The sequence below is a fragment of the Hesperophylax consimilis genome, chromosome 6 (assembly GCF_061612785.1).
Source record: "Hesperophylax consimilis isolate HC1 chromosome 6, BYU_Hcon_1.0, whole genome shotgun sequence".
NCBI classification, from domain to species: Eukaryota; Metazoa; Arthropoda; class Insecta; order Trichoptera; family Limnephilidae; genus Hesperophylax; species Hesperophylax consimilis.
In genome coordinates, this window is record NC_142841.1 from 18,386,508 (window position 1) to 18,414,427 (window position 27,920).

Consider the following 27,920-nt stretch of genomic DNA (forward strand, 5'->3'; position numbering starts at 1 on the left):
TCGGTAGTTTTAAATCAAGCGTTGGGAGCATTCTAAGTCAATTAAAGGTAAAAAGTGGAACCCAACTTTTCGTTTCATGTCTCATCTAAATACAGGGTTTTCCAATAAGAGGTGTTATTTTGATATTCAATCGTAAAAGATCAATGGTTTCGTTGCTTGTGTAGCACGTAGCGCCGTCTTGTTGAAAATAAATGTTGTCCTTATCAATATCATCCAATTCCGGTCATAAAAATCATTAATCATCTCTCGATAGCGCAATCCATTCACCGTAACTGTTGCTCCAGCCTCATTGTCGAAGAAGTAAGGTCCAATGACTCCGCCGGACCATAAACCGCACCAAACAGTCACACGTTGAGGATAGAGAGGCTTTTCAACAATAAATCTTGGGTTTTCCGAGTCCCAGATGCGACAATTTTGCTTGTTGACGAAGCCACCGAGGTGGAAATGGGCCTCATCACTCAAGATGATTTGCATTTGATTCACTCATGTGAATTTTAATAATTTCAATGCGTTGTTGAAGCGTGTATCGTTCCATTTTTATTAATGGCGTAGTTTCTACTTGTCAAATGTCAAAAAAATGACAGCTTCAAAAGTAATATCTACCGAAATAGCGGGCTATTCAAAATAACACCTCTTATTGGAAAACCCTCTATAATACATCGATGCCTTGAGGTGATTTGATCACTAAACGGCGCTATAAAAAGTCGATTATTATTATCATCCACGTAGTTCTATAACTTTCTCATACCGTTTCTCCACCTCCCCATTTAATTCAGGAGTACCAAAATAAAATGTAAAAATTTCCGTACTGCATATTAATTGTGCATAAAAACATATTTTACCATCATCGTCCTGCAGTAAATTTAAAATCATTATTGGAAGCAGTCTGCCATTAATACTACACGATAATAGATACGAAAACCCAACTAAGTGCACAAAAATCTCCCGATCCGACAGGCGAGGTAATGTAAACAGATGTACCGAATTAAGTAGCAGAACGTCTGGAAGATGATGAATTGCTTTTGCCTTGTACATTGTACACCGTCGTTCTTCGTAAAATTACGGACAAACTTTGTTAAATGTGAAAAAACTACCTACAACGTAATTGATGTTTCTTTCTCATGCTAATAATTGGCTCGGAATGTCAGAACTGGTGGTGTAAAAGTGGATAGGATGTGTGATATTGGATATTTATTTCATATCACAGTGAATTTAAGGGATGAGTAGATGAATTGATTGCTCTCATGATAGATTAAATTATTTAAAAGCTGTCATAAAAAAAGGATATCTAAAAGTTGATATTTTGATAAACCACAGAGTTGTTCGGGAAACCACATTCAGTACTTTGCAAGTATTTTGATGTATGGCAGCTATTTCGCCCAGTGAGGGAATTTTAAAAATTAAAAAGTTTCAAGTAAAATTTTTCGTTGATGTTATTTTACCAACATTATGTTTTCATTACAATTAGTATATCATCACCAATAATCCACGTAGAAATCAATTTTCAGAAGCTTAAAAAATCGTTATGAAATTTGCACAGCTTTTCCTCTTTGGAATTTCTGGATCAGTGTAAATATTTTCAGTTCTTTGTGTTATTTCTATCAAGAGTTTTGGAATCATTAAAACACAATTTAATTGCGCGTAACCGCTAGTAAACAAGTACTTACCGTTTTAATCTGAATATTGTAGCCTATCCGTTTCAAAGCTTTAGCTTTAGCTTCATCATGACAGTATAATAACAACTTTTATGATACTATAAACCAAAAGGTGATTGCTTTCTCCTAAACATGTAGTGTCATTTAAAATAACGAAATCTTTATGATGCCTAACGTTTTGTTTCATCCATTTGCTGCATCTTTTAAATCAAACTGTAAAATCCAATCAACACAAAAGATGGGATCCCATGACGAATAAGAATACGAAAAGGACACCGAAGATAATTGCGCCAGGCACAAAGGAACTATTAAAAAGAGATTTGAAAAGGCGTTGCAGTAGCTATTAATCAAACATTATGGAGGAAGACACCAAATCGCTTCGCGTTCGATATAAAAAGAGATACGTTTGTTTTAAACCGTTTTTCTTTAATCGGCTTCTGTACAGTTCTCACGAAATTATTTATTAATACTTAGCGGATGGAAAAAACTTCATAACAAAAAGTAGAAAAGAAATACTATTCTAAAATACCTACTCATTTTATGCTTACAAACTAAAGCATATTATAGATTTTATGTTTACAAACTAAAACTTGTTTTAGATTTTATGTTTACAAACTAAAGCATATTATAGATTTTATGTTTACAAACTAAAGCATATTATAGATTTTATGTTTACAAACTAAAGAATATTATAGATTTTGTGTTTACAAACTAAAGAATATTATAGATTTTATGTTTACATTCTAAAGCATATTATAGATTACCATATTCTCTAAAAATTTTGAGATTAAGTTATAACCGAACATACAAAAAATAAAAATATAAATAGCACACGACTGTTTGAAGCAGGTAATGCATCCATATAAATCTACGAAATGAACTAAGCAATTATTATAGATTAGGAACCTACACTGATAAAATAAAGAACCCGATATTACTTTGTAGGTACCTACAGGACCATACTCATTAAATTGTACGTTTAAAATACGAATAAAACAGGTGGAACAATACGAGTAACCGACGCACAGTGGACGGAATGAAGAAAAAACACGAATTAATTGTTTGATGGCTAAATATTAGTGCAATATTTTTTTTAATCTTATTAATGAATTATAAATATTTTTAAGTAAAAATATTAATTTATTATTATAAATAGCTTTTTCTCCATTTCGTCATTAATTGTAGTGAAAAATTCTTAATGTTTTTGTAAAATGTAGGGCTCAAAATGTTAGAACCTGCCGCTATGTGGTATTTTTGTGTTACGTAATTAATTAAAAACTATTTTAATTTCTCAGAAGTGGCATTTAATATACCCCGTTTTTTTAATGCCTCGAATAATTCTCTCTGGAGAATGCATATAGGCCTTCCTGAAAATAACAAAATTGTTCAAGGAAGGACAAAAGATGATCACAATTTATATATGACATTAAAGGTGAGACTTCAGTCTACAATACTTATATATTCATAAATGGGAACAAACGATGTTTTGTTTCTAAATGCTAATTGAAATATGCATTTTAACAGCAAAAAAAAATCAAAAATAGTGTAAAATTAGATGTTAGTTCAAATCTCACACACATGATATATTGATATATAATTTTGTAAATTAAATTAAGAATACCTTGAGGAATGTCAGTCATAAGAAACTTTTGTAAATATATCCAAAAGTCACTTATTACACAACCGTCTCTGCTCACGCGTAGGAATGAACTGAAAAACGCGATGCCGAACATTCAACTTACGACACACTTTGCAGCGTTGCCAAAATTCCATCAAGCCCTATTGACATATTTAAATTAACACATAAAATGCAGAAACTATTGTACTACACTAAAAAAAATATAAATATTAAAAAAATTAACGTATGCAAAAACCACTTAATTCGCGTTTTTTTTTTCCATTCCGTCCAAAGTGCGACGCGACCAAAAACATTTTCAACCAATTTTATGTGTTATCGAACGCAGTGATGAAAATTCAAGGTAGGCCGTATTTTTTTGTCTGCTTTAAAATAAAAATTTCCAATTACCCAACTATTTTTGTAAGAGCACCTTAAAACGCCTTTTTTGTTTGCCAGATGAAAATTTCTTGTAATATTCACTCATTCAAACAAAATTGTTAGACTCGCTGAAAAGTAACGAGGATTAAGATTGAAAGCGGTTTATTTTACGATGGTTAAGCTACGAACTTTCTAAAATTAAATGTACCTACAGTAAATATTTCTCAGTTATAAATTATTGCGCCGTTCTTCCAATAAGCCATCCGAGAGATTTAAGAGCTCCGTGCACACTAAGTATAGACTTCCATTACTCTTAAGTCCACAAGAAACATTAGTACATAAATCAGGAACTTATTCTCGGAATAATCCGTTTACGTCCAGAGTATGTGAATCGGGGAATCAATTGTGGCATTGATGCAGTCAATTTATTGCACATTAAATATTAAACCTAATAGACTTTATTCGGTTGAGGTATTAGAACGAAGAAATATATTGACATATAAAATAATACTTACGCGTTATTGTTTCCACAAGGTGAAAGGTACATACGGAAAATTAAATACAAAATTTAATAATTAAAAGTCTGTATATACCTTATTTTTCCATCATGAATCAGTCGCTTTCTAAGTTTCTCACAACAGTGTTTCTTAGCTGAATGGAAGGTACTCACCTGAAAATAAAGAAAATCAAGAATTAAACATAAAAACATAAACATCAAACTCGGCTATTAATTACATAGAAACCGCACAGAAAACGATCTAAAAAGTAATACTAAAAAAATATAGACAGACTGATACAGACCAAATATTCAACAGCTGTGACGTACTAGATATACGCCAATTATACGTTAAAACACTACTAAACTATATTTTTGACAAAAAAAAAATTTCAACATACACAAAATAACACTAACCGACCAGTTAGACAAGCGTACAAAGAAAACATAAAAACTCCGACAGTAAATTCAAGCTTTGGACAAAGACACTACCAATACCATGATATAAAAGCTTTGAACAGTGTAAAACTTGAATAACTAACTTGATAAAAATAAATTCACACACAAAATTACAAAGTGGATTAAAGAACAAAAAAGACAATATTACCAAAATTTCATAGCATAAAATAAAAAAATGGGTGTGTCAAGCCTACGCAAGACAGAAGTGAAACTTCTAGTATTCTTCTCTCTCTCTCTTTTCATTTCATTCTCTCTTTTTTTCTGTCTATTGACATATTTATAAGTAGCATGTGATAAAAAAAATTAAAAGTTATAAAAAAAGAAAAAAAAAATTAGTTAAAGCGGGGATCGAACCTCGGTTCTTCACGACCACAGTCGTGCGCTCTGCCTGTAGACAGCGAAGATGAGTTAGGAGAGTGAGTTAAACTAGGTATATAATATTTACACCTTGCTAATGTTTTCAGTATTATTAGGGCTTTTTTATACTAATTTTCATATATTTATTGGCAGGTAGAGTAGAAATTAATATTGTTTAGCGTTTGCCAACGACCATACCATGTTGAACACACCGGTTCTCGTCCGATCACCGAAGTTAAGCAACATTGGGCGCGGTCAGTACTTGGATGGGTGACCGCTTGGGAACACCGCGTGCCGTTGGCCTATTTTTTATTTTAATTTCATGTTTTTTTTATTTTTTTATCATTACTATAATTAATAATATCATAAAATTCTTTAACTTTTCAAGTATGCTACAGGCCTAAAATATTACTTAGTGGATTGATATTATGGTCAACCATTGAAAAAAAAAATTCCTACAAACTTATTAATGTAATTACGATCTTTTTCAAGCGCGTATGTAATGATTATTTTTATCAACCTCGCACACACCTTGCTAATTTTTTCAATATTATTAGGGCTTTTTTATACTAATTTTCATATATTTATTGGCAGGTAGAATAGAAATTAATATTGTTTAACTTTTGCCAACGACCATACCATTTTGAACACACCGGTTCTCGTCCGATCACCGAAGTTAAGCAACATTGGGCGCGGTCAGTACTTGGATGGGTGACCGCTTGGGAACACCGCGTGCCGTTGGCCCATTTTTTATTTTAATTTTATGTTTTTTTTCATTTTTTTATCGTTAACATCATAAAAAATTTTATATCATTCTTTAACTTTTCAATTATGCTACAGGCCTAAAATATTACTTAGTGGATTGATATTATGGTCAACCATTAAAAAAAAAAAATTCCTTAAAAACAAAAAAATAATATTCCATGGCCGAGAATCGAACTCGGATCAACTGCTTCGAAAGCAACTATGCTGACCATTACACCACCAACGCCAGTTGTCGAGATGAGCTAAGAAGCATTTATATTTTACTTCAAAACTTTTACTACATCAAATGAACTTTAATCGGTCCCGCATTTTCGTTTCGGTCATGAGTTGGTTTTACTCCTCGAAATTGCATGACGCGCGTAAAGAAGTTTCACTTCAAAAATAAAAACCTACACGTAACACACTAAACCAATATAAACATACATCACTCACAAACACACAAGATTATTTTCAATGTATTATTTTTTAATTTTAAATATATTATTATGTTCGAGTATTATGTATTTTTAATTTTAAATGTATTATGTAGATTATATTTTCATATTATAAAATGAAAGCCTCAGCACGGGCAAGCCACCCAGTGAGGCCTACATTACTGGAAAACTTAAAATGTAAAAAATATTGTACCAAATAAATAAATAAATAAATAATATGGTCTAGTAAACAATTAAATAAATATATGGTTTAAAATCAATATAGAAAACTTCTAAGTGTAAATGTACGCTACAGGTGTGTACTGATGCACGTGTGTTGGAAATAAATAGAATTTCTGAAAAGATATTACCTTTCAAAATACTAAATCAACACAGAGAAATGCATTGCAACTGTGGGTAAATATTTAAATACACTTGAAGGCACACCTCAACTCAATCCGAATTTGCGCAAACCATTTGAGGAGGGGAAGTGATCGGTGATAGCACAGACGCTGTGCAGTGCCGGTTTGCGGTGTGCATCGGCTGCTTTATATTGATATGCAACGGATACAGTCAGATATTGAATGAAATAAAATAGGATACCATCATCAGAAGGACGCCTCTGCTTGCAGCGGAAGAGTACTTCAATTCATCTTACAAATTTATTCCATTTCCGAAAGCCCGCATTTAATAATAATCCTTAAAGCGAGCCAGAATAAGATTCACTTTCCCGGGAATGCAGGATATGCTATCGGTTTAGAGTGTAATGGCAAGCAGTCGCGAAGAGCAATAAAAAATACCTCGTGCGCTTTCGCCCGTACAAAAATATGTCCGTGTAAAAAGCTTTCAATCTGTACATGTAAAAATCTCGCGAGTCGGCGTGGATTTCGTGTGAGCAAACAGAACGGAGGGAAGTGAATTCAGAACGGGGGAAATGTAAATGAAAATCTTTGTCATAATAGATTTTGTATTTCCCGCAGCGAGCGGTGTGTTTGCACCTGATTTCTTTTAAAAACTCCACCGGCGGATTTGTGGCTTTTGACGTAATGAAATGAAAGCCGCGGAATTATTCCGGTTGGATTGATAAGCGATTATAGGAGGAATCGAACGAAATGATTGCCTCGACTGAATTTTAATTCGGAAAAAATGCTGCAAAGGACAAAGGATACTGAAAGTAAAATATTTCAGAATTCGACAGAAATTGACAGGATTTATTTCAAATGATTTCCTACAATAATGGAAGACTTTCCCATTGAGAAGTTCAAAAAATACTTCTTTAAAAAGCTCGGTAGAAATGTAGGGAAATATTCTTGAATGGTGTTTTATTTTTCTCGGAGTATCGTGGTTAATATTGGTGAGCAGCCAGTGTATAAATATTAAACAATATCCCGACGCTCCATGACCTTTGAGAGCTTTTCTAAGAAGCATAACAATAAATAAATTTCTTAGATACGTGAAGATGAAACATTCGCATTTAATTTCCTTTGCGGTATGGGGGCATTGAGAAAAAAATAAACGCAAAAATGCCATTTCTCATGAATGTGTACATGCCTAGTAATCGTGAATTCTGATGGCAAATTGGTGAAAGTTGATGTTGATGTTTTTATTGTAAGCATTTAGTGTATTAATAGTAGGGTTGCCAGCTCTCGTTTTATGAATTAGAGGATTTGATACGATTAAATAAAGGACATATGATGAAAATAAAGGACATAAATATTTTTTTAATAAAATGCTGTTATGGTATCAGTAGTTACATTTATTAATAAAAAAAACCATGTTAATACACCATTTTAATCGAAGCCAAGTAAGTAGTACGACCTTAAATAGTCATTTTGCATTTAAAGTAATAAATAAAGTTAATACTTGGTATTACTTTTGGCTGCTCTAAGAGCTTCTTCGTTTTCTATAATGAAATTATAAAATTGTTTGCATTTCATGTTGAAGTTCGACTTTATTTGTAGTTCTGCTTTTACAGTATCAATATTTAACTTATTTTGGTTTTTGGTCCACGTATTCGTACACAAGGAAAAAATCCTTTCGGCTTGGGCATTAGAAACGGGGATGGAAAATACGTATTGTATTATTTTTAGCAGATTCTTGTTTTCATCCGTAGATTTGAGAATCTGAATCCAAATTTCAAGAACATTGTCACACTTCTTATCGTCTATAATTTTCGTCAGGAGAGGCTTTAATATACAGAACTCTTCATACAATGCATCAAGCTTAATATTAGGTATCTGTAGTTTTGATACCATGATGCACAAATCCTGGAACTTAATTTCTTTCGTCAGTGTCAGCGGCTGCAAACAATGGAAATTACTATTTTCTGTGAAATCACAGCGCGCAAAATCACGCTGATTCATTTATTTTTTCCAAATTAAACGACAAAGTATTGTCCTCTATTAAAGATTTTAAATTAGAGGACAAGATCAATTTTTGGGTCTGAAATAGAGGACGTCCTTTAAAATAAAGGACGTCTGGCAACCCTAATTAAGAGTATTAAAATTTAACCAAACTTTTATTCATGTAATTCTTAGGTTTCATCTAGTGAATACAGATTGAAAAAAAAATTAGACCGTCCGTGGCAGAGCGGTAAGGTCTACAAAATTTTGAAATGGGGGTCGTGTGTTTGAAATACGGCGTGAATACTTTTTAATTTATTTATAAACTCGTACATTAGTGATAAGAAATTAAATAAACTAATAAAAGGCAAATTTGGATGATACATTCAGTATTTCTCCTGTGAAAGATCATTATTCAGAATCAAAATGTTGCTTCAAAATTTTTAAGCTCCGAGCCTTCCTACCAGTATTCTCGTTTTTCAACACAGCATTCCCCAAATGGATTCACTATGATTACAGTTTTTTTAAAAGTTAGAACTCTTTTACGGTACAGTATTTATTTCTAATAAAACTACCTGCAAAACGCTTCCTTCAGGATAAGATTAGGATAGATAAAGAATTGTGTAAAAGACAGCGTTAAAAAAATGTAAATCCTTTCTGAAGGTTACCGCAATCACAAAGCAAAGTATTCGCCACCCACTTGGGAACTCCCTTCGTGTACACAACGGGTGATGGCAAACATCACTCCGCCACTGTTGCATCAATATTTGCATCGCGCAGATCTCCCCCCCACTTCCATTCTCACCCACACCCAACTCCCACAATCCCCAAGTATCTATCCCACGTTTTTTACCCCCGTGTCAATATGAAAAATATTTATGGTTGTCTTGTGTTTTGCGCAGTCGAAGGAATGAAAATTAAATTTACCGTCTGCAGAGCCGCGCAGACACGGAAAGGAAATATGGCATCGGGTTGCATTTCAATATTTATGAAAGAATGTCTAATACGACGTAGGAAGGCTTTTCGGCACACGTGAATGTTGCAGATACTAGGGGAGCGTTGAAGGTTTGATTTGAAAAATTTATACAAATAGTGTTATCTGCCTGGCAATATAAACACGAACTAAGTTTTTATTGCAACTATAATACAGCATAACTCCGTCCTCGTGATATTTAAAGCAGCAAAAACTCTCAAACAGTCAGCTCTAGCTTAACGAAATATGCATATCGAAATATCCGACACCCGGGAAACGTAACCAAACAGACAAATAAAAAATTATTCACAGATCTGTTTAATATTAGTTTATCTGAGCGGTAAGCTTTGGCGTCTTGAAATTTGATCGTTTTTTTCTGGAAAACAAGGTAACCCATAATTTCAGTAAGCTCTATCAGCTTGCTGCACGATTGTAGTAGTTTGCTTAAAAAATTGTAAATATTCATTCAATGCTAAATTTGAACTATGAAAAGACAATTCAGCGTATTATTTATTTAATTAATAAATAAAATAACTTTGTTTGAATAAAACTGTATTGTATATATTTATAACCAACCGGTTTCAGTTCAACCCGAACCTTCATCAGGGTTAATAGTTATTTTATTTTAATTATTATAATTATGTATACCCACAAAGTGTTTGCTACAAGTGAAAAATTATAATTTATTTGCAAGAAGTCAACTATGAAAATATAAGCAGGGATGAAGTCATAAGAATAATGTCGATAAATTTCAAAACTCAAGGCAGTAAACGCGGTCAAAAAAATTTCCTTCAAATCACAATTCATCAGCACCTCATATTTCTGACCAGATTTATTATTCCACCTCGAAAACTAACCGAACTTTGAACATAATAAAAATATCCGTTCAATGGAAGTCATAAAAATTATTACAGTCCAATTGACATCAGGTTTATGGCCGGCAAGAGTTATTGCAAGTTTGGTGATTTTAACAACAACTGCCGGTAATTTATTATGTCTGGCCAGAGAAATATGAGTCAATCCATATCAAAGATTTCTACAGATTTCATCTTAAGAGGAAGCTACAAGCCAAAAATGTGTATATTCTTTGTATACCTTATATTGTAGGTAATAGGCATTAAAATCGCTTGACAAACGGCGTTTAAAAACGTTCGACTTCAAGAACAAAACGGGTTTTTATTTATTTTGTAAAAAATTTATCGAGGGAATTTCATATAATTAACGTTTCGGCATAACAAATGTATAGACGTTATCTTTAAAAAAAAAATTTGTTGAACTTGAAAACTTTAAGAGTTTACGAGAAACTTGTGAAAAATGTTATAAATCGGTAGAAATTGAGTATGCGGGGGCTTAATATTTATTTATTAGAACCTCACAGTGCATTCTGTTTTATTTCATACATGCACAAATGTATGATAATTAGGCGTCCAACTAGATCCACTAGGACCTAGGTGACCTGTTTTAGTTTTGAACTTGATATTTTAACTTTTAACACAAATATCTTATACCTGATACCTTCATCGTCGGATTCCCCGTAAGGTATGCACGTAAAATTTGGGTACAAGGCAGAATATGCTCAAACGTATCCACTATCAAAACTAATTAAGTATTGCTAACAATTCTGCGAGTAAAGGACTAAAATCTATGTGTGGATGAATCTCTTGGCTATTGTAAATTTGCATAAACCGTGTTGAAACACGAGATACAACAGCATTCGCTGGGTACTGGTGTTTCTAGGTTTTGCGCGACGTGTCACTAGGACAATTTGTTTATCACCTGCTTATGGAAGCACACACATGTCCAATGTACATATCTCGTGGGGAACCGAGACAGAATTAGCATAAAACGATTTATTACCTTAATATTTAACATAAACTATGTGTCAGATTTTTGATTTGTTCTTAAACGTTTTAGAGAAGAGTTAAAATATTGTTTGTATGTTTTATGTGAAATTTGAATAAAGTGAACCTGAAGAAAGAATTCAAACTGCCCGGAGCCAGTGGAAGTGTCGTATTCCCATTTGAGGTAAAGGGAGAACAAAACTAAAGGACCAAACTCGACCACCCTGACAAATCGGCAATTGCCATTACTTTAGATTTATTCCTAAAGTCCTCGCAAGACCTAAAATGCATCAAGGACGCCTAATTACTGAAATCCACAATATGAATAGAGACGTCGGGGCTTAGCTTAATAATTTATGGTATCCGTTACTTTACGGCTACACCAAAACTAAACGTCGAAAACCACACGAGATGGACTAATTTTATACTGAAATACCGGCTCTAAGGGTATTCGGCGTAACGCGGTAATTTTAACTAGAGAAATATTATCTAAAGAAAGAGGATGCGCAACACGGCATAGTAACTAATAACCTTACGTGTATCACGATAATACCAAACTATTTCAAACACGTTTCGATCCGGAATAAAGACTATCTCATCTACTAAGAGAATCTAACCTTTTATGAGATTCAAAGTTTACTACTCATTATTTAAAATTATTCTATAGATACTTAATAATTCTTACAACTATTTGAAAACACTCCGGTTTTTTATACAACCCTCGACCTTTCGGTCCAAATTCAAGTAGCATACTGCTCTATCACCTACAGACAGATAAAAACGATCCTGTTAAAAAAGTGACAGCATGCCAACGTCCTGATAAAATATTAGTCATTCTGAATATATCGAAAACACGTGTTCTTTTACTAATAAATATCAAGACGGAATGCGACAATATCAGTATATCAATATCAGTTTTTATATAAATACGTGATCCGCTGTCTTGATAAAACATTAGCTTTTGACGAATACTTTGTTTGAAGTTCTTTCAATTCATTCGTTATAGGCCTGTATAGTCCCAGGAAAATTTTAACAGGAAAACGCAAAATTTGCCAGATTTTTTATAAATTACAGTATTTCACATCAGTAAGTTGATAATAAACTGCCTCGATGAAGCTTAGAAAAAAGATAATATGGTAGACGGCAAAAATATTTTAATAAATTTGTTGTTTTTATGATGTAATATTGCCTTTTTATAAATAGAACTTAGAACAACAAAGAGATTGCTTTCTACAAAATATATTAATATACTGTCTCAGCAATCTCAGTACTTAGTACCAACCTTATTTAAGTCGTGAAAGTTGATATTTACCTAAAGAAATTGAATCTTGAAATATCCAATAAATTTGAATAGAAGAGTGTGACCCATCTCTTATTGAAATAATAAAACAGTTAAGTGTTTGACAAAGGAATTTACGAATTCCTAAGCATTTCTACTTTTTTTGTAGATTACGAATCCAAATACAACTTAAACATGGATTTGAATTTTCAAAGTATTAGTTTCGACTTAATATGTTAAGATTGAAAACGCTAAATGCGTTAACATGCGTATTTGTGTAAATTAATTATTTCTGAAAGTGGCTTCTACGTGCTCTGGCAGATGGTGGCACTGAGAGAAATGTAGGAATTCTACGCAGGCAATGTTAAATATTAATAACGCACACTTCTCTTGACGCATTGAATACAATGCGGGAAACAGAGTTTAGAGTCAAGTAAGGGTTCCTCAAAGCGAAGCCCACGAATACATCACGGGGAAGAATTGAAAAGTATCATGTTTATTAATTATTGTAGAATTGTTGGTTTAAAAAGTAAGAATTTAATACGTACTGTGAGTAATTGGAAAGTTTGGCAGAAGATAATTATCGTTATCATCAAATCAATGTATTAAAATCGTAAGACTACGAACATTTTAACTTAGGATTTTCCTACATCCGGTTATATTCATTTTTCATGGGGGGTGAGTAGGAACCTGAGGGTCAGCGTGTGTAGGAGTGACGGACATATGAATCCATTTCTCCCAATGTTCCAAAAAAGACCTGCTGGAGATGTCAAAAGATCTCCCTCAACAAGTCTCTCCCAATCTCATCAGACGCATCAGGCGCCAAGACCCGGACAAACCACACCCCATGAACCCGGGCACCCCTGCTAAGTCGCCAAACGTAGCTAATCACTTACAGGGTGACCTATGGAAGAGGTGTTGGTTATTCAATAAATGCTTCCCGGGCGACTGTTACCATACCCGCCTCCCAAATTGTAACCGCCTCTTACCCCTGTTATCGTGATAACCTCGTCTCTAGGTGGTGTTGAGGAATTACTTCCTATTTTATTGCATTTCCACTGGCCTGCTATTATTTTATTCAATTCAAATAACTGTAATGCGGAAAAATAATTAACATTAACTCTTGTGTTCGTGTTATTTTAAAACAAGCGATCAACATTACTAACATTCTGAACAATATATCATCATAACCACATAACAGAAATCTCTAATAAGGGCTTAAAAATGTTGGGATTTATAACAAGACTAACAAGAAATTTTAAAAATATGAGGTGTTTTAAATTGTTATATTTTGCCAATGTAAGAAGTCAACTTGAGTACAATTCTCTTGTCTGGAACCCACATTATAATATACATGTACAAGCTTTTGAAAGAATACAAAACAAATTCTTACGTTTTATAAATTTTAAAATGGGTATTCCAGCAATTTTGTCCAGCAAACTACAACACTCTGATAAATTATATGAATATGCTCAAATTGTCAGACAGAAGAATTTTCACTGACTTGGTATTTCTATATAAAATTCTAAAAGATTTGATTGATAGTCCAGTATTGCTAGAATTGATAAGCTTTCGGATTCCACAACGTAATACTAGAAGTTAGGATTTATTTCAATGCAGAAATTCTGGGACTAACTACCATATGTATTCTCCTTCGCCCAGAATACTAATGGAGGGAAACAATTATAACAAGTCAGTGGAAATCTTCAATTTATGTTTAAAAAAATATAAAATGTTGTTAATGAAGCAATTCAGTTATGTACAATGAATAATGTATATTTCTTAATATTCTCATGTAAAAGCTCAGAAAAAGGGCGTTAATAAATAAATAAATAAAGTTGTCCTTCAAAGTTCTGACTAAAAATGCAAAAAAATCAATCACAAAAAGCGTTCATATATGTATTTGATAGAAATTAAAAATTAAGCTACCGAGGCCTGGTGGAGTTCATTACCTTTGCTGTCTCTGCGATGTAAATTCTTACTAAGCTTCGGAAAATACATTGAGGTATTTATTTATTCATGATACCCAGCACGCTAGCCGCTAGCCGCTGACCACACGATGAGTGAATGTGAATACGGTTTATTAATTTTAATTGTTTGTTGGTAATGGCGTTACTTACGATTTCGTGTCTCGGACTGAAAGCAAATTGTCGGTATGCCTTTGGAACAAGAATTTATTGCAGAAACATGATTTTATGAAAATGGTAATATTTTCCCAACTAATTAAGTTAAACACGACAAACTGATATTCACCACATACTCAAAAAATATGTTTTCACGGCGAAATAACCACTCAAATCAAAATAAATCAAACTTGTAATTAACTACTTAAACTTGTGAAACTTATAATTTTGATATCAAAATACCAATGTAAAATTGTGCCTATTAACTCCCACCTATGTTTTGTAGGTTCCTCTAGTCCTACAACGAGTTTTGTAACTCATCAAGAAATATATATATTTTTTAAAACCTTACATTTTATATCTCTGCATAAATTGTATAGTAATACCTTTATTTATTTTTTTTAAATTTTATAAATATTTAAAAATTATAATTTGGTGTGTTTCAAATCCCATACTGGGCTCATGCCCGTATTATGGTAGTTGTACATGATTTTTGTATAGCATGAGATAATAAAACATGATGGAAAAGGAAATTGTTATGGTCAAACAATATTAGAAAGAGAAATAAATATAAAACTAAATAAATGATAGTTAAAACTTATTTTTAAACAGTGTTAGGAACTCCCGAATTCTTTGAAGAAGGCTCGTCCCCTTTCAAATAGGCAATGTTGAACCTAAATTACATGTACATATTATATACAGGGTGTTAAGGGACGTACTTGACTTACTTTAACCAATGATTCCGGATATTATTTGTACTAAAAAATGTAGATGAAACTTTAGTCTCCGGTGACATTTTTTTTCAATCAAACTTTTAAAAAATCAGTAGGCATTGGACAGTTAGGGTTGGGTGAGGGGTGATCAGTGAAGGTGTGAAGTTGAGAAGAAGTAATGAACCCAACTTGGGAGCGGGTTTGGGTACCGCCACCCCGGGAACCATTTATCGGATAACCATTACCTCTGCCACAAGTAACCCCAAGTGGTTTGCTACGTTTGGTGACTTAGCAGGGGTGTCCGAGTTCATCGGGTGAGGTGTGGTTCAGCAGCAGCGTCGCATGCCAGATCGGGAGAGACTGGTTTGGGGAGACTCTTTAACCTCTTCAACTGGTCTCTCGACCCATCGCCTTGCGCCACAGTCTGAGGTATATATTCTTATGTCCGTTACTCCTGGATACACTGATCCCTAGATTCCTACCCAACCCACATACATTTTACCTTCCCAGAACTTCCTCTCCTTCCTTTCCTTAAAAAATATCCTTCATTCAGAATCCTAAAAGATGACATAGGCCCTAAAGGGAAATTATTTTCCTCAGGGTCTCTCCTGTGTGAGATAAATGTAAAAAAAATGTGTAAGAAATAAATTTTGTTTGATTTTTAAGAAAAAATCTGAAAAAAATATACAAAACCAATCTTAACAACCTGTATATATCATATTCCCGGACGTAAGTTACCTTAGGGAAAATCATTTTGATAAATCGTTTCGCAAAAACGTTCACAATTTTCAAATATTTGATGTAAGAAAAAATATTGTTTGCAGACAATTAAACAGACCCGCATCCATTCAAAAAATAATCTTCAAGGCAAATCTGTGGACTTTCCGAGTAAGTAGATATTTCAATTCACATTCTAATTATTCTAGTTTATTCTTTAAACAGAGTTCGTTTGGGGGTTAAGCTTTTGGATTAAGAAAGCTCCGTTTGTTTGCATTAGCAATGAAAAATAAATATTTCATTATAATAAAGTGCGTGGCGGCAAAGAAGAAGAAGCGAGGAAGAAGACGAAGAAACGGAGAAGGAAAGAGTGGCCTGTTTAGGCTGGGTCTCGATAGACCACTATTACCAAGGAATCAAGAAAAATAACCTTGTAAAATAAAAATAAAATGCTAATTCTTATAGGGGTGTTTTTTTAGAATGTAGACATTGAAGGTCAATTTGCAGATTGTAATATAAAATAGCTTTCGTAACATGTCGTTTAAATGATTATGCTGAAGATTCTGAGAACAAAATGTTTAAAAACGAGAGTTTGAGAGTGTTATCGTTATTTTATAACATTTTATTGATTTTCCCAAGTAGCTATGCTAGAGTGGAGCGTGTTATGGCAAGCAGACTACCACTTAATTTTGTGCAAGATAAACAAATTTAAACAAACATTTTATAAAACAATTGGATCGGTACTGCATATTAATATATAAAATTCGAACTGTTCTTTTGAACAGTAATATCGAAATTTACCGGCATATACGTTAAAGAAAGTTGAAAAAAAAATTGAAGTTCTCAAAACAAAATAAAATAATATTGGTGGAGAATGCTTTCTATGCTTTGTATCATATTGTGTTGTATTTGTTTATACAAATAAACATAAATAATTCACTACAAAGTAAACACGAATTATATCGACGTTTGGTTAAAACTTCACCTTTAAACTTTATCCAAACGATCGGCGACAGAAGATTTATTCACTGTGCGTAAATTTAAAACAACGTCGAATTGCTATTTTATGTCAGTTGTTTTGTTAGCTTTTATTACTACCTGGATTGAAAATGTTTTAAAATATACGAGCATTAATATTATTATAAATATTTAGTACAAAAGCAAACCAAATCATAAATAACCTTCCCACGCGATGGTCTTCCTATTAAAATGCATATGAGATTTCAGAGATATCGTATCACAATTCATTGTTTCCTCGGCTAATCTGACGGCTGTAATAAATTATTATACTTCCTTTTGTATTTCAAGTACAAAACACTGTATTTTTTAAGCTTCATTTTCTACTTATCTTTGAAATAGTTGAATACATTATCACAAAAAAATATATCAAGTAATAATCACCCAGAAATGTTTAAAAATTAAAAATATTTAATGTCAATAACTATACATTTTGTTGTTCTTAATTGCTGCTAGGTTATTCATTAACGATGCGTGACAGTCGTCCCTCCGAGCCATTATTATACTGTCATGATCATAAAATACATATATTTTTTTATGTTGGCACTGGTTAATAGTTACAAACACTTTAATTTGATTTTAAAAATATATAATGCAGATCAAAAAAAATAATTTCATACGAAGGGTTACCTACTGAGGAAGCGCAATTTTCGTTATTAACCTGACATTGATATTTTTATTAATACAGGTAAAACATATAATCATTTCGTTCGTTTTTAGATATATTGCATACGTTAGTACCTACTCTTTTTATTTTTTTAAATATAAAACAACTAACGTTTTTTCTTTTTATTTTATTTATATTTGTTATGTCAGTTATTTCATGCACAAAATGATTTAAGTAAAAGCCCATCTGGGTGTTAATTGGCGAAGAAAATATTGGTATTTTGAGAGGTTTAAAAGCACCATGTAGTTAACAACAAAAGCATTGAAATTTTCATTTTATGAAAAAGAGTTCCAATCGTTCGTGCTCGCAGGGAAATATTTTCAGTGTATATTTTGTATATCGTTACAATGCAGGAAGGCACTAACTATGATTTAATTGTATACTTTATTGGCAAGATTATACAACCCATTCATTCTTCAATTTGAATTGAGGCAAAGTGATTTGAATAATTTGGGATCAAATGGTTTCTAGCTTGTAGCAGGCGTAATGCGTTGGCGTGAAGAATCTGCCTTATGGAAATGTGCTGTCCGGACTTCAAGTGAATTATAATCCTGCCAACGAGAAGAACACGTTCAATTTCGACTACCATAATACGGGCGTGTGTCTAGTGTGGTAGTCGAAAAGCATGTAAAAACTGTACACATTAATATTTCATGAATAAAGAAAAAAAAAAAAAAAAAAAAAAAAAAAAAAATTCGTCAATATATTTATATTTAACATCTATCAAAATAAGTACAAAAAAGAACACTCATTAGGTACACATTAACAACATGGACAGAGAAAACTTACTGTTATGAAATATTGTTAATTTAGTAGAAATCTGGTAAAGTTATTTGTTTTCCTTCTAAAAATGGGACTACAGGCCTCTAACGAATGAATTCACAAGTTTCATAGCACACTATCAGTAATGCACGAATATGTTACGTGAAAGTCGGAACATGTGTTCTGTAAAATAACACTTTTGAAATTGAAAATTGTCCGGCACAGTCACATTTTTAACAGTGTAAAGTTTCGCCGGCTGTTGGTTGTTCTCTTACCCATCCAAAGAAGTAATTATTGTCTTTACGTTTCTAGTCAATTTAATCCGTGGACGACATCAGCTCCTGCTTCCAATTTATGATCCAACCCCCTATCACCACCCCCAATGCATATCTACAAAAAATTAAATGATCAGTTTCAGATTTTTTTGCTCATAAAATTTAACGTTCAGAACCCGTATTACAAAAAATCTACGTTAAAGTATGTTTACAATGCTCGGGAATCGATCTCACAACTTGCCGTATAAAAAAATTGTGATTTTTTAGAACTGAGATTTTCCTAATTTTTTCCATGTGACTTTGTTTTATTTGGGGTTCAAACCAAATCTTCAGTGGGCAGGACTATGAGCGGCAGCGAACGCTGAAGTTTTGAGTCACAACATGGTACCAAAATGGCGGATGTTCGATGTTCACAGGTGTGGCTGACATTAACCCTTTAAATTTGAACTAAGTGAAACCATGTATGAGAGGTTACATAAGATAAAAAGATACGGCACACCTGGGAGGAACGTGGCAGGAGAAATCTCGGAATAGTATCGTTATAAAGTGGGTTTACCCTTTAGTTATTTTAGATTCCTCAGACAGATCACTTTATAAATAGGTATTTTATAAACATGTAGTATGTGCGAGTATTTTGTCAGGTTTTCAGAGCTTCGGGAAATTTGTCATTTGTAATTTGTGCTTTCGGGATTTCGGCATTAATGAGTGGCGTTTTATAAAGCTTGTGATACACGTTAAAATGAGCATTTTCAATAAAACTATATAACATAGTGCTTTTTTATACAAATGAGGGCGTTCTTTCCAAATTAAACTGACCCAACTTATTTTCAAATGCTTATGGCCTATTGACGAATGTTCAAGCTGTGGACCTTCTAATAAACAAATCAATTATTCTATGTTGATATCGTTACTTGGGCAATGAGTTTAAGAATATAAGGTAGAAGGTAGTAACGGGCGTTGAAGAACCTTCACTTGTTGGGATGCTACTTTCACTATAGTTTTGGTTTAACAAATTTTATTTATTGCGATGCGTTTGTGACGATTTTCTGATTGATATGCGATGCGTTATAGGTAATATAATGTCCACTTTGCGTCACGGCTGTTGGTTTAGGACTGAAAGCCCGGGCACGGGGGAGAGGTCTCAAGGGGAGAAGAAAGGGTGATCGGGAACAAAATTCATTGCCAGTTAACTAAGTCTCTATGAATCAACAATTAGCCATTATTGGCGTAAACAACGAACGATATTGAACAAAGAATTTTTTCTATTCTCACAATCTCAATCAGCACAGGTACTATCTACACGGAGAAAACTTACTGATATAAAATATTGCTAATTTATTAAGAAACTCTACAAATTATTCGTATTCCGGTTAAAAATGGGACCGCAGGCCTATAACGAATGAATTGACAGGTTTCCTAATAAACTATCAGTAAAACAAGAATGTGTTATGGCGATGTCGGAACACATAAAAAAATCTATGATTTTCGAATTTCGTCATTGTGCATTATCAGGGCAAACGCAGATGTATTACACGTGTTCCGATATATTATGAATATACGACAAGTTTATTAGGAGACGGCAGGCTATCCCGTTTTTAAAAGGATTTAAAAATCTTATTTACATCCTTTTCTCATTTTTCTCCGTGTATCTATCTAGGAAGATTTTTAAACTGAAAAACGTCAAAACAGTTAAGTATCATACAACGGGTTAAGAAACCCAACCTTCTGTTTCGGTACCATGACATGCATCACATTATATTAGAGCCCTGTATAACTAATGCGAGTGTAGCCTTTGTCATTATATTTCCATGTAAGTAGTGTGATTGTTGTCCAATGTTGGAAATTTCTTTGTGACTGCTGCACCGGATGGTTATTACACGACATAAGTCTATTTTATTGTACTAGATACTGCATTTATGATTGTGAACATGCAAATGCATTAAAGAACGGACAATGGAATGCACTCCATTTAATGGTCAAATAAATAAAGAGCTAGTGTTTCTTAAAAAAAAAACAATTTTCAAGTCAGCTGTTAATATTATGTGATTAGTTTTTAAATATTGTTGACGTGGATCTGTGAAAAGCTGCTCCTCAATGGGTATTGTAAAATGTGAAAAATAACGTCCAATATGGTTAACGCTAAAGCACATGGTTTGCCACTAAATATAACAACTTCACGTTTGGAACAAAGGTACGTACAATGTGATAATATTTTTTAATTTACTAAAAGTTTATCAGGAAACCTGTTAATTTATTCTTAATTCCTGCAATTCCCTTTTTTAACCAGATTACCAATAATTTTAAGAGATTCGTAATAAATTAACGTTACTCATTTTTTACGTATAGTTAATATCACTCATGATTAAATTACTCCCTTGAAAGAATTTAGCATCTTGTCTTTATATTTCAAAAATAAAAAAAGATTTTATAACATATGACTTTAGTTGAAAATTGTTGTTGGACGCAAACAAAAACTGTGCAAACTTTATGACGCAATAGCTCACCGTTCGGCAAGTATTTCGTGACAATATTTTAGCTTTTTTGACCAAACTTGTAATTTTACTGAAAATCTGTAGAAGTACCTAATTTTTATTTATGTGAAGGAATAAAGAATAAAGGTTTTTTAAGGTAGTGGCCGTCACTAACCACCAATAATACAGCAAATACTTTTTTCATTGCATTGCTGTTTCCGTTTCCAATCTATTATCTTAGAATGCATGTTGCTACCTGTAATATTTTCATGTGGGCACGCAATGTTGAATATTATAATATGCCAATGGCTTGAAAATATTTTAAGGTGCGTAATGCCAGGATCATACGAGGACAATACAGAAGACAATACAATGTTGTCCTGTCTCTGTTTCGTGAACAACCTAATCAACGCAGGGCGGGACAATGACACAATACAACAATTCTACCTCAGTTCAAACGCGGAACGCTGCGAAAATGGATACACGACGACGCAAAGTGGGGGTATAATTCATTGCCCTATTCTCCAAACTACTGTTTACAATTTGATAATAAGTCCGGAGCTGGGACAAGACAACATTGTACTGTCCTCGTGTGATCCATGCTATTCTTCTTTTATTAAAACGTTTATTTCTTATTTCACGAAAGACAAACATCAGGTGACGGAACATCCGGCAGACATAGAATTATTGTAACCGAGTTACATCAAGGTCTTCTTTATAATGCCTCAAAGCTTAAAACAATTCCATGATCCATGTTGTATATAACATGTTGGTTTACTTGTTATTCTGACTACCAGATACTTCACAACTAATTAATTTCTGACATTGTTATTATGAACTAAACCCATTGCGGAATAACTTAAGGTGAATCTTCTCAGAATTCGTGAGCATAATTTCCAACTTTCTTAGGTTATGTTTATTCTTATTGGAAACCATCAAGATCTTCGTAGGTTTGAAATGGATTACTACGAGACCACCAACCAATGTATAATGTTCGCATAGCTTTAAAAAAAGATCTTCGTGGGTTTAATATGGATTTCTACGAGACCACCATCCTTTGTATAATGTTCGCATAGCTTTCATAAAAAGATCTTCGTGGGTTTAATATGGATTTCTACGAGAACACCAACCATTGTATAATGTTCGCATAGCTTTCACAAAAAGATCTTCGTGGGTTTAATATGGATTTCTACGAGACCACCAACCATTGTATAATGTTTGCATAGCTTTCACAAAAAGATCTTCGTGGACTTAATGTGGATTTCTACGAGACCACCAACCACTGTATAATGTTCGCATAGCTTTCACAAAAACATCTTCGTGGGTTTAATATGGAGTTCTACGAGACCACCAACCATTGTATAATGTTCGCATAGCTTTCACAAAAAGATCTTCGTGGGTTTAGTATTGATTTCTACGAAACCACCAACCAATGTATAATGTTCACACAGCTTTCTAGATACTTGCATCTAAATTATTGTTGTTACATATACAATAGTAAAATGAATAGAATTTATACTAAATATATTTTCCTAACTCATGATTGCCTTAGCCATCTTTCGTGTTGAGTTTGACAGTTTAATAAAATAAATAAATTAGCGAAGCTAGCAGTTCACAATGAAGTGCTGGCACCTATCCGAATTTATGGCAGTAAGGGATGGAACTTGTAGAGAGGAAAGTAGACTAAATGCCGTCGAAATGAGATCCCTGAGGCGCATGTGTGATAAACTATGTATTATCGTGTGAGAAAAGTGGAGATCTGCAAAGAACGCAAGGCTGATGTAAGCGTAATGAGTAAGATTAAGAAAGGGACGTTCAGATAGTTTATGCATGTAGAATGAATGAACGAAGAAAGGTGTGTAAGGAGAATATATGACAAAAATGTGAATGGTAGAAGAAGTAGGGGATGACAGAAGATGACATGGCACGATCAAGTGAATCAGATACTGGAGTTGGGCCGTGTCAAGAGTGATAATAATTCATTGTCACATAAGAGTATGTATGAATGTGAATGAGGTAAGGAGTGTGTGCCAATACAGAGTTGTTTGGCGGTCCTTCCTCTCTGCCTGCCTCTGCGAGTAAACGGCGTGATGGTTGTAGAACAAGTAAAGATCTTACAAATAAAATAGTCAAATAACATAGCACATTTTCATCACAGTTTGAACCTTCGGCGAAGAGCGAAACAGTTGTCCCGCGAAACAATAATTTTTACAAAATATAGAAGAACATTACAAGTTTAGACAGTATCATCAGATCTGTACTATGCTAAAAGAAATTCGCTATCCGCGTCCGTATCATTTAGAAAAAAAATTCCAGAAGATTTATATGTATAACACTCGCATATTTTATTTATAGAAAGCAGAGAAAATTCGAGTAACGCCGAGTACACGTCAGCTTGTTTACATTAATATGATTTTAGAGAATTTTGTGAGAATGAATCATAGAAATATATCACAAGGAACATTTAAATTAAACCACTAGATCTCTGCGGAAATATTGGTTGTAGATGCATTACTTATTATGACCCATTTGCTATCTAATCACCTTAATTTTCGATTTTTGAAAAATAATATATTGCATTATGCGTAGGTGTATCACGCAAACAGATTAAACCTTTAAAATATCTGCAGAAAAAAATACTTTAGGACGATAACCAACAGTCGTAAGACATAAAATAATTAGCGCAAAAAAGCACTAGAAATGCATCCAAAGACCGGATCAGACGGCTAAACATCCCTTTGTCCCTGTTGGGCTAAATCAGAATTGCACAGGTCTGCTTTAGGGATAAAGGAAAGCCGATTCTGACAGTTGAATCTCGCAGGAAGGAGACAGGATGTTCGCTTTGTTCAATCGTCTTTCTTTTTCGTGTTTTTTTTGCGACCTTTCTCTTGTTAGTTGGACCCATTCATTGCCAGTTGCGGAGGCGGGGATCGCCAACCGGTAATTAATTAACTAACCTTCCTAAATGAAAGTCGCAGAAAAATAATTGTTTTAAAAGTAACTTGGATCACTTCGGAAATAACACTATACACGTCAATAAATGGAGGACATTTTAAATCAGGAAAGATTTTATTTATTGGATTAATAAAACCTCTGACGGTCACCCTAGTGGTTCGCGACGTTTGGTGAATAAGCCGGGGTGCCTGGGTTCATCGGGTGAGGTGTGTTCATGATACAAAGTCCACAAGTTTCGCGGCGTGACAGATCAAGAGAGAGGCTGGTTTGGGAAGACCCTTTGACCTTTCCAACTGATCTCTCGACCACAGTGGGAGAGATTTATTTATGTCGGTGACCGGATAAATCATCAAAATGATAATTCATCACATCTTTACAAAGTTTTATAAAGTCATGGAAAGTGGTGAAACAAAAACATTATTAACTGGGTTAAGTAGGTTAGGTTAAAAAAAATCTCATCGTTTCTAATGACTTTATATCACTTTTTCAAAAGAGACTTTATATCACTTTTGTGTCAAAGTGTGTTGAATTGTCCTGTGTTGAGTTATCATGGAACCATTTGTGTCAATTACTCATGGACAGACTGATCCCTTGATTCTTACCCAAACCTCATACCTTCCCAGAACTCCTCTCCCTCCTTTCATTAAAAAAGACCCTCCACACAGCATCTCAAAATACGACACAGGCTCGTAGATGTGGAAAATTATTTTCTTAAAGGCGTCCAGTGTGGGTTAATGTAAAAATAATAATAATTGTCAGTGTAACACACAAATAAAATGTATTTTTTTTGTTTAAAATAACATCTCTTAAGTTTTATGAATAATAAGACTATCTGCATATCTGAAAGGTAAACTATATGATTAAAATGGTCAATAATTTCAGGAAAAAGCTTAGCATTCTGATGTGAAGCTCTCGTGTATATTTATGTTAGTTAGTGATTTAAAAGGGAAATAAAAATCATTTTCTGCTGCCTGCATCATTCATCATAACTAGTATAAAACCATAATGATTACCTATAAAAATAATCTAAGAAATACTTTGTAATATGAATATTTTATTTTATTTAGTAAAATAAATGCAAATCAGCAAAAAGTGTGATAACTCAAAGCAAAAATGCACCATGAATATTATTTTTCATTGAATTATCCTAAGGAAAGGTAATTCCAATGATTGATTTGAAAGCCACAGATTGACCAGCCCTAAAAGGGGACAGGCGGGTAGACTCCCGCGTAATTTGGTTTCGCGGTGAGTTATTGTCACCGGTTTCCGGTGGCGTCTAAGTTACCCCACGTCTTTATTAGCCCCGCTGAGAATTTGGCCTGACGCCGAATGGTGGCCGCCCCAGACCTTTGATGGCATCGTAAAGACATTCTAGTGATGCTATCACTCGCAATTTGCAGCTATATCAAAGCGCAAGAATGCAGATATTATCGAAACCCACATTACAAGCGTAATTATTCAGACATTCAAAGTTGAAGCAGTTTCGTGACTAGATTTTTTTGTCATTGTTAAAACTCTTGTACTATCAGAGTTTTATTATAAAAATTATAATACATTTACAAATAATAAACACATTTAAAAATAATAAATACATAAAAAATATTATAAAAAGAAATTATAATAAAAATATTCAAGTGCCCTTATTTTAAATTTTTTACATCTATATACTGGGTATCCGGAAACTCGTAGTACAAGCGGGAAACTGGTGAATCTACATCACATTTGGAGTCGATTTTGTAGTATATATTTTTTTTATTTGAGCTTTCGTTATCGAGTAAATCTAGTTTAAAGTTGATTTTTTTTTTTTTTTAATCAAATTCTTATAAATTATTACTGGAGATCAAAGTACCCAACTAATTAAAACTATTTGAAAGTAAAACAAATGAAGAAACTCGGATTTGAAGCATTATTTTGAAATCACCCTTCATTTAACCCGGTGTAATCATAAAATATTTCTGCTCTGCAGGGTTAAAACATCTTTTATTCAACCCTAAACACCAGAAAAAACTTTAACCCTAAAATAACCGAAAAATATTTTTTTTTGGTTTTTTTTTTTTTTTTGAAAATGCTCAAATCAAAAAACTTTATGTTTTTTTGGGTTCCCCATGTGGTGTAGATTCTCCAGTTTCCCGCTTGTACTACGAGTTTCCGGACACCGTGTATATATATTTTTTAATGATAAACTAATGTTTATGAGACAAGGTTTTATGCATAGCACAAAGAATAAAAAAATATTATAATTATTATTTGAGATATTTTCAATTTGTATTATTTCAGTGCCATTTCATAAAAAAAATTTTTTCGTAATTGTTAAAACATGCCAATTTTCAAATTGTGTTACAGTTTTCTCTCACTTGGAAGGCGTATTACTAACTACAATCACGACATATATTATCACAATACTCGCATTTGAACACTATCTCAAAGTTACATATTCTTCTGTTGATCGGACTCTTGAACTCAATTTTTGATCAACTTGATCGTTTGCCGGGCTTTCCCGATTTCTTTTACCATTGGCTTATCTGATCTATGAAATGGAAAATTTATAACCTTTCTAAAGCAGCTAAAATTCTACAGAATGGGCTCTAGCGTCGTGAATTCTGCACAGCACTTGAAAATTATAGGTAAACGCAAATATTTTAAGCAAGCGGTGTCATTCCCATTAAGAGTACTATTTAGAATAAAATCCTGTGTAATAATTTATGAATTATGTAAAATCACTAGAAAATTATTCAATAAAATTGTGAAAGTCAAAATGACGCGAAATATGAAATTTAACTTTAGTCCCAGTTCAGCACTGTTGGTAGAAATGTTAAACTAATTTCCCACAGGAACAAAATAAACTGTTCGGATAGATAGAACGTGCAATCATGCAAAGAGATTGCTTAGTTTGCAAGGTACCTTCAATCTATGTAATAAAAAATGCAGTGTAATTTAGTTAGATAATGTCATCACGTAGGAGACCGTCGTGGGTAAAAATTGAACTTTAAAGCTGGCGCAATTTTAGAAGCAAAATGAATGAAAAATGACAATGTTTAGGATGCAGTGGCATGACGAGAATTTATTTCGATAACGTAGAATCTGGAACAAATATTTTTAGAGTGGAAGTTTTGTAAGAAATGAAAACTTATTGTTTCGCACAACATAGCTTTTTTTACACAAAAAGTTATAATAAAATACTTATAGTTACAAACCGGTTTCAAACAATTTTTTTTATTTTTTTTTTGTTTTTTTAATGAGTTTTATTATTCACAATGTACATTTGTTACTTTTTTTTCTTACTAAGCAATCGAAAAATATGAACAAACATATGAGGAGTTGATGTACCGAGTTCAACATGAGATTTGACCAATAAATGCCTAACAGAAAAAAAACTATGCAAATATCAGGTCAACAGAACATATTACTCACAAATCTTGCTTCAGTAGGTACACAACAAAATTTACTATTGCAAAACAAAAAGGTATTGCTACATATTTTTACAAGTGCGAGAATTTGAATGATGAACGTTAAAATTTTGAAAGAAGGTACCCATTATTGAATAACACAGGTTTACAGAAGATGGTAACACGCGATAAGGTCACAAATAACAATTATTATCTAAAATACTACGAATACTAATTCATATTATTATCGAGGCTCGT

At 33.2% G+C, this 27,920-nt stretch overlaps 1 protein-coding gene and 2 non-coding genes across 8 annotated transcripts in view; 2 read left to right on the forward strand and 1 right to left on the reverse strand.

Annotated features, from left to right (window-relative positions):
• Positions 1-27,920, reverse strand: part of LOC149423011 (uncharacterized) — a 508,308-nt gene that overhangs the window by 166,321 nt on the left and 314,067 nt on the right. The gene's annotated exons all lie outside the window — the stretch shown is intronic.
• Positions 5,148-5,266, forward strand: LOC149423012 (5S ribosomal RNA). Its single transcript, XR_016302358.1, has one exon. It is a non-coding gene; the product is annotated as a 5S ribosomal RNA (ribosomal RNA).
• Positions 5,589-5,707, forward strand: LOC149423013 (5S ribosomal RNA). The gene has a single exon (XR_016302331.1). It is a non-coding gene; the product is annotated as a 5S ribosomal RNA (ribosomal RNA).